This window comes from Rattus norvegicus, chromosome X (assembly GCF_036323735.1).
Source record: "Rattus norvegicus strain BN/NHsdMcwi chromosome X, GRCr8, whole genome shotgun sequence".
NCBI lineage: Eukaryota > Metazoa > Chordata > Mammalia > Rodentia > Muridae > Rattus > Rattus norvegicus.
The window spans coordinates 103,767,552-103,776,298 of record NC_086039.1 but is presented as its reverse complement, the minus strand read 5'-3'; the positions used below and the strand labels follow the sequence as shown (position 1 = coordinate 103,776,298).

At 42.0% G+C, this 8,747-nt stretch overlaps 1 pseudogene; it reads right to left on the bottom strand.

The window, feature by feature from the left end:
• Positions 1–2,759: 2,759 nt before the first annotated feature.
• Positions 2,760–3,666, bottom strand: Tpgs2-ps2 (tubulin polyglutamylase complex subunit 2, pseudogene 2; annotated as a pseudogene).
• Positions 3,667–8,747: the final 5,081 nt, after the last annotated feature.

Genomic DNA, 8,747 nt, shown 5'->3' with positions numbered 1-8,747 from the left:
CCATGCAGAGTTCTGGGACAACTGGAAGGTCTTTAATTGATGTAATTGGTCCAAGTGCCCTGAGACCACAGGGGTTCTTCCCTACCTGGGGTCACTAAATTCTGGAAAGTAGTCCTTTTCATTAGAAGGACTGACTTCCTTCCTTCCTTCCTCCCTCCCTCCCTCTTTCTTTCTTTCTTTCTTTCTTTCTTTCTTTCCTTCCTTCCTTCCTTCCTTCCTTCTTTCTTTCTTTCTTTCTTTCTTTCTTTCTTTCTTTCTTTCTTTCTTTCTTTCTTTCTTTCTTTCTTTCGTATGTGAGTACACTGTCTTCAGACACACCAGAAGAGGGCATCAGATCTCATTGCAGATGTTTGTGAGCCACCATGAGGTTACTGGGAATTGATCTGAGGACCCCTGGAGGAACACTCAGTGCTCTTAACCCCTGAGCCATCTCTTCAGCCTAAGGCTCAGCATTCTTTTTCCCCCCATCTTTATTAAGTTGGGTATTTCTTATTTACATTTCAAATGTTATTCCCTTTCCCGGTTTCTGGGCCAACATCCCCCTAACCCCTCCCCCTCCCCTTCTCTATGGGTGTTCCCCTCCCCATCCTCCCCCCATTACCGCCCTCCCCCCAACAATCTAGTTCACTGGGGGTTCAGTCTTAGCAGGACCCAGGGCTTCCCCTTCCACTGGTGCTCTTACTAGGATATTCATTGCTACCTATGAGGTCAGAGTCCAGGGTCAGTCCATGTATAGTCTTTAGGTAGTGGCTTAGTCCCTGGAAGCTCTAGTTGCTTGGCATTCTTATCCTTTTGTTTAGATTAGACTGTTTCCAGGTAGTGCCCTAAAGATGAAACTCTGATGTCTTCACTCTTACTCCTTTAACATGTCTCATAGAGTTCACTGGCTTCTGTAAAAGCCCCTGATTCTAGTTAGCAGAAGCTTCCCCCTTGCCTGTGGCAAACAGCACAGGTTTAAGAACCATTAACTTAATGCAGAGTTCTAGGAATTCTGAAGCACCCAATTATAGTTACTTTATTTTTTATTTATTTATTTTTTCTTTTTTTCTATTTTTCGGAGCTGGGGACTGAACCCAGGGCCTTGCGTTTGCTAGGCAAGCGCTCTACCACTGAGCTAAATCCCCAACTTTAAAGAGCTCCTTCCCTCCACCAAGGACAACAGGGTGTTTTTCTCTGTAGGGTCTCAACTTCACAGTGTTTCTTGTGGTTCAGATATGGTCAGAACTGTTACTTGCTAGTGGGGAGGAGACTAGTGGAAGGGTAGTGTTTTCCTAAAAGCATCCCCATAATGGGGACCGAATCTCTCCAAGAACCTATCCTACTAACTCTACATCAGACTTGCCTCTTCCCTCTGAGCCTCAGATTCTACAATGCAGATTGAACATCTCTGTGGCACTATAGTAAAAGACAGGGAAGGGAGAAAGCGTGTGGAATAGAGATCTTAGCAAGCAGATGGGAATGCAGGCTCGATTCCTGGGAAGCTGTGCAATTGATGCTTTTTCTCTTCCCAGCTTTATTCTACAACTCCTACACACCGAACAATGAAACTGAGACTCCCCTAACAGATATGTGGGCTTATCCCTGTTTACTATGTAGCCAGTCCATGATGTTGTTAAAGATATTGCTTTGTCTAAATAAAGGAGGCAAAGTGCAGGGAAGTCCCCTATGCTGAGGGACAACTACATATCATACACTATTTGTTGCTACTTTTAGACATTTTTAAAAAGGTATCTTCTGAGGAAGGTAGCGTTACTTCCTTTGTACAGATAAGGAGATAATTTTAGAAAGCACAGTATATGCTCAAGGAATTCTGGGAAGATATCAACACTGAGGCTATCTTGAAGGGGCATTTATTGGCTAAATTGTGGTTAAAAATAACATATATATGTATATACACATATATGCATCAATAACAAAAGGTGGTAACTTCTGAGAAAAACGTGAATCTGAGTCTGATTGATTCAAACATATAAGTAAATGGGCAGGAATACTCTCTAACACATCTCAAATGCCAAGCATTAATTTTAGAAGGAAAATCAGAATTAGAAAAATAACACATGACAACACCATAGTGATAAGTGATTCAGGCAAAAATCATAAGTGGAAGCATAGTCGGCATCAGTTTCTACAGCAGGCACTGAGTTGTCATGGTAACTACATTGGCCAAGGAAAGCTGGGAAAACAACAGTGATGGTAATCTGACTTCTAATATGTGCTAGGATTTGAGTAAGAATGGCATGACTTGGTGAATTAATTTCAAGTACTCCTCATGATAAAAATTCCTAGCAGCTCCAGTAACATAAATATGCATACATTAATATGATCACAAATTCATATATACATATGTGTATCTATGTACACGTGTATATGTAGCATATGTGTGTGTATATATACAAATACGTATACATATACATATTTATATATCCTTCTTCCCTTCTTTCTTTCTTTTTCATGAGTCAAACCATGGGTTTATTTGGGAGGGTGACCTCTCTAATTACTGCTAAGAAGTTAAGGATTGGGTACAGACATATGAAAGCTCTAGGTACATCTGAAAATCTTTGTTGGTTTTGGAGATGAGGTTGGCACAACCTACAGAGGAATGGACTCCTGGGGAGAATTCAGTGTGATTGTCCCAACTCCTGGCTAACGACAGTGGGAGCAAAGGTCTAAGGCTTTGGCCACTCAGGAGAATGCTTGAGGGTGGGGCCTGCACAGGGCCATCTGTGCCCGGCTATTACTGATGTGAGGTGACAGACCGCTTATTTTCGGACAGGGTTTCCAGAGCCTGCAGAAGGTTTAGAGGTAGGAGGAGCTATGGGCCCAGGCCCTTTTTGGCCACTGGCAGGCTGCACAGGCCCTTTCTTTTTTGGGATTAAAACCTTGTACTTGCTCTTGAACACTTTGCTGGGGTCCAGCTTGTTCACAAAGGTGCTCTTCTGTGAGCAAGCTTGTGTTGTAGGTGATGGGTTTCTGCATAGTGAACCATTGCTTGGCCTGTGGGCTAATGCCATAGCTGGTAAAGGCATATTGCCACTGGGGCAGGCCCAGGTGGGTGATGAGCAGGCAGTAATAGGTGGTAAAGGTGTCTGTGAGAAAATACCAGTATAATGCTCTGTCCAGGAACCATATGTCAGTGTCATGAGCTAATCCAGGTTTCCCATTTTTGTAGACGAGGCAAACTTTACCATTCCCATTGCACGAATCCAGCTCAAATATCGCACTGCGACTGTCAAAGTGAGGCTTCTCTAGCTGGTGGTCTTCATTGCCTTCTTGAGTATCATCCTCTAGGTCTGCCAGAGTTGGTGCATTGGGAAGTGAGTACACGGAGGACTGGATGAGCTGAGTCAGTTTGGAAATGCCATTAATCACCATGCTCCCCAGTGGAATAATGTGATCATCTAGTTTCACACTCCAGGTATTGCGAAAACCATTGGTCATCAAGTAGAAGTTTCTCACATCCTCAGGCATCACACAATTGTTTTTCTGTTCCCATGAAGAAATCATATGACGCTCAGCAGGCAGCTTTTCTATTATGCTCACTTCTGTCACACCTGGGGAAGATTCCAGGATGCGAGTTACACCCAGGGTCAACTTCTCAAGGTGTGGCTTGCTGCCGGCTTGCATTGGGGGCAGTGTCTCCTCCATGGCACTCGTCTTCACCCTGCGCGTGGCAGCGGCAGCCCCCTTCTTCCCTTCTTTCTTACCACCCAAGATTTCAGGAATGCATTATGGTAAATTTACTGAGAGCTGAAGTAAAATCACACATTTCACCAGATTCGTTTTGAACCACATATATAAATGAAAGCAAACTTTTCTATGTTCTCTTTTCTATAGATTATCAGCAGTAAAAATTGGCATTTTGATCCCTAGTTCCAGTATATTTTTGATGACTTCTTTAAACATATGTGGATATACAGAAAAATTCATGCTAAGCAAGAAAGTACTTTTTATAAGCTAGAATTGTGCTTCTAACCAATTTTTGTCTTTATGATTACTATTACATATTTGCTCACTGACATTTTGGGGAATATATGATAGTTTGTAGTTGTATTTTTGAAATATCGTCATTTAAAGATCATCACAAAATATGAAGCACTTGTGTGGATTATCTACGTACAAGAAGTTATGTCTGTATATTAAATAGTACAAGGTGTTGCTAAAATAATTAAAGACTCAGTCAATTGGGAGACACATCTTGTTCCTGAGTTAGAAGACTTGGGTTATTTATATGTAATTTTCCACAATCTAATCTAAAGACTCATTGCAATCCCAATAAAAATTGCTATCCTCCATTCTTGATGTGCTCCTCCATGTAAAGATGCTTCACTCAGGAATCAATTTCGGCCTTTCTGTATATCATGCCTTCCCTGGCATGGCAACCACTTACTTGATAAATGTATTTGCAAGGATAGCAAGGAGTTGCTCAGCTCAAGTCCTCTCCCTTCAAAGCCCTTGGAAATGGTCTGTTCTGAGCAAGCATGTTTTCTTCTCTTCATCTCAAGGATGGGTCTTGCAGTAGACTCCCAGCTTTCTCTCCTCTGTTCACTCCTTCTCCCTACAGTGTTGTTCTATATTGCTTATATCACTGCCTGATGTCAAAATATAATTTGACATTTGAGCTCTGAGCCAGTTAAGACATGCAGCAAATATCTATGGAAAAGAACACATCCACCCACTCTGAGATGGTGGTATTAGAAGAGGGCTAAGAGATGATACAGCAGTTAACAGCATTTGCTTCTCTTACAGAGAATTTGGTTTGGTTTCCAGCACCCACACAAAAGCTCACAACCACGCATAAACTCACTTCCAAGGGACCCGATGCTCTTTTGTGGATTCTGCAGGCACATATGGTGCACATATATGCAGGGAGGCATTCACATATTCACATAAGGTAGAATAAGTAAATCACTGACAAAAGGTGATATTGGAGAGAGCAGGTGGGTGGGCTACAAGAAAAGATGCTTTTTTATTAGTTAAAACCTGAAACTGGAAAATGTATTGAGCCTATGATGTTACACTTCAACAGTCAAAGTGAATCGCCTGTCTGACAGAATCCTGTCTGCATGTGCCAAAACAAAGCAGCTTTCTTGCCAGGCTGTCCTTAAAGAAGACGATATACAATATTTCAGAACTTGCGTCTTTCAAAAACACTTTTAAATACAAACTTAAAAATATGTATTCAGATTGAATATTAACCATGCTACCTCCTCAGGTTATAGCTTTCAAGGAATCTTATGGAGCCCCCAAGGATAGAAAACTGACCGCTGTTCCATATCAGATGAAGGGATATCTGGGGATATGCCACACAACCTTGGAATCCATCAATGAGATGGAATGTTCCACTCGAATAGATGAGTATGTGGAGAGAGATCAAGAGCTTAAACGAACCAAGGCAGCTAGGGAAGTTGTTAGCGAACCCTAGATGAGTGGAGATGGATGAGTGATGATGAAAGGAATCTATAATGGCTAAATGTAGTGGCGGGGGCAGAGGAAATTTCATAAGGTCTTCCTTGTCATAGATCATGAATATTCAATTTAATCTATTTGAACCCAATAATAATGATTCAACTTCATGATTCATATCACAGGGGATAATTCTAGAATTTGAAGAGGAAACCCAGTCAATCTGTGTGCATATGATTTATTTTCCTCAAATAAAAAATGTGAACCATAAATGCACATAGTCCTGAAAGATAGCACACTAATACAATCTCTGTAAAAGCATCTGATAACACCCATAAGTGAAACAAGCAAGCTATCTGACACTTTATTCATCTTAAATGCAGACCCCAGAGAATCACCCTGAATTCACTCTATGTCACTATCAGTTTTTAAAACTAAAAATGTGCAGATAGAGTGGCACAGTTTCCTAACAGTGAAACCCTAGCTTTTTGATACTCTCATGCCCATTGCTTAAACAGAGAAGAAATTTGGTAAAGTAGTCTTACTTTGGAAACGCAATTCACTTCATCTTGCAGAAAACCCCCAGGTGTTACCACCAGGAACTTTCTATGCAGTTTTGCACAAATATTCCACCGTACTGGCTCAGTAGGTAGCTGCTCATAGACCAGACTTGGTTCAGTGGAGTGCTTTTCACATAGCTGTTCAACTCCCAGAGAGCAGTGCACCATTGGGGGCAGGGGTTGTTGTGGTTGTGATTGTGTGTGTGTAAGCTGCTGCAATCAAGAACTGAGGAGTGTGTACAAAGCTTAAGTCCAAGTGGATCAAGGACCTCCACATCAAACCAGACACACTCAAACTAATAGAAGAAAAACTAGGGAAGCATCTGGGACACATGGGCACTGGAAAAAATTTCCTGAACAAAACACCAATGGCTTATGCTCTAAGATCAAGAATCGACAAATGGGATCTCATAAAACTGCAAAGCTTCTGTAAGGCAAAGGACACTGTGGTTAGGACAAAACGGCAACCAACAGATTGGGAAAAGATCTTTACCAATCCTACAACAGATAGAGGCCTTATATCCAAAATATACAAAGAACTCAAGAAGTTAGACCGCAGGGAGACAAATAACCCTATTAAAAAATGGGGTTCAGAGCTAAACAAAGAATTCACAGCTGAGGAATGCCGAATGGCTGAGAAACACCTAAAGAAATGTTCAACATCTTTAGTCATAAGGGAAATGCAAATCAAAACAACCCTGAGATTTCACCTCACACCAGTGAGAATGGCTAAGATCAAAAACTCAGGTGACAGCAGATGCTGGCGAGGATGTGGAGAAAGAGGAACACTCCTCCATTGTTGGTGGGATTGCAGACTGGTACAACCATTCTGGAAATCAGTCTGGAGGTTCCTCAGAAAATTGGACATTGAACTGCCTGAGGATCCAGCTATACCTCTCTTGGGCATATACCCAAAAGATGCCCCAACATATAAAAAAGACACGTGCTCTACTATGTTCATCGCAGCCTTATTTATAATAGCCAGAAAATGGAAAGAACCCAGATGCCCTTCAACAGAGGAATGGATACAGAAAATGTGGTACATCTACACAATGAAATATTACTCAGGTATCAAAAACAACGACTTTATGAAATTTGTAGGCAAATGGTTGGAACTGGAAAATATCATCCTGAGTGAGCTAACCCAATCACAGAAAGACATACATGGTATGCAGTCATTGATAAGTGGCTATTAGCCCAAATGCTTGAATTACCCTAGATGCCTAGAACAAATGAAACTCAAGACGGATGATCAAAATGTGAATGCTTGACTCCTTCTTTAAAAGGGGAACAAGAATACCCTTGGCAGGGAAGAGAGAGGCAAAGATTAAAACAGAGACTGAAGGAACACCCATTCAGAGCCTGCCCCACATGTGGCCCATACATATACAGCCACCCAATTAGACAAGATGGATGAAGCAAAGAAGTGCAGGCAGACAGGAGCCGGATGTAGATCTCTCCTGAGAGACACAGCCAGAATACAGCAAATACAGAGGTGAATGCCAGCAGCAAACCACTGAACTGAGAATAGGACCCCCGTTGAAGGAATCAGAGAAAGAACTGGAAGAGCTTGAAGGGGCTCGAGACCCCAAAAGTACAACAATGCCAAGCAACCAGAGCTTCCAGGGACTAAGCCACTACCTAAAGACTATGCATGGACTGACCCTGGACTCTGACCTCATAGGTAGCAATGAATATCCTAGTAAGAGCACCAGTGAAAGGGGAAGCCCTGGGTCCTGCTAAGACTGAACCCCCAGTGAACTAGACTATGGGGGGAGGGCGGCAATGGGGGGAGGGTTGGGAGGGGAACACCCATAAGGAAGGGGAGGGGGGAGGGGGATGTTTGCCCGGAAACCGGGAAAGGGAATAACACTTGAAATGTATATAAGAAATACTCAAGTTAATAAAAAAAAATAAAAAAAATACTCAAGTTAATAAAAAAAAAAGAACTGAGGAGTGGAGACACTGACCTCTGATATGATGGAAGCAGCCAGGCATTCGTAGTTTCATTAAGGTGTCAGGACTTAAGGCTCTTGTCAGTGTGGTTTCAACTATCCCAGTCATAGTGCTGTTCATGAGAACCTGTTGATAACAAAGCAGAGAAAGAAACGTGGTTTCACTATTATTGTGTCCACAGAGACATTTTGGGGTAGTTTCAACCAACGTTTTTAGTATTCTATATATATCACGTCTGTGCTGACCAGTTTTATGTCAGCTTGACACAAGCTAGAGTTATCTGAAAGGAGGGGACCTCAATAGAGAAAATGCCTCCATCAAATCTGGATGTAAGGCATTTTCTTAATTAGTGATCAATGGGGGGGAGGGTCCAGCCCATTGTGGGTGGTGTCTTCCTTGGGGTGGTGGTTCTGGGTTCTATAAGAAAGCAGGATGAGCACAACAGTAAGCAGCACTCCTCCATGGCCTCTGCATCAGTTTCTGCTTCCAGGGTCCAGCCCGGTTTGAGTTCCTGTCTTGAATTTCTTTGATGATGAACACCTATGTGGAAACTTAAGCCAAATACCCTCTTTCCTCCCTAACTTGCTTTTGGTCGTGGTGTTTCATCACAGCAATAGTAACCCTAACAAGGACATTTTTGCTGCTGTTGTATTTTGTTTATATATTGCTATGATAAAACATTCTGGTTTGAATAATAATGTCCTCTATGTGCTTATATGTTTGAATACTTGGTTAGAAGTTGGTAGGACTGTTTGGGAAGTATTAGGAGGTATTTGAGGAGATGTGTCACTGGGGAAGAACTTTGATGTTTCAAAAGCCCATCCTCAC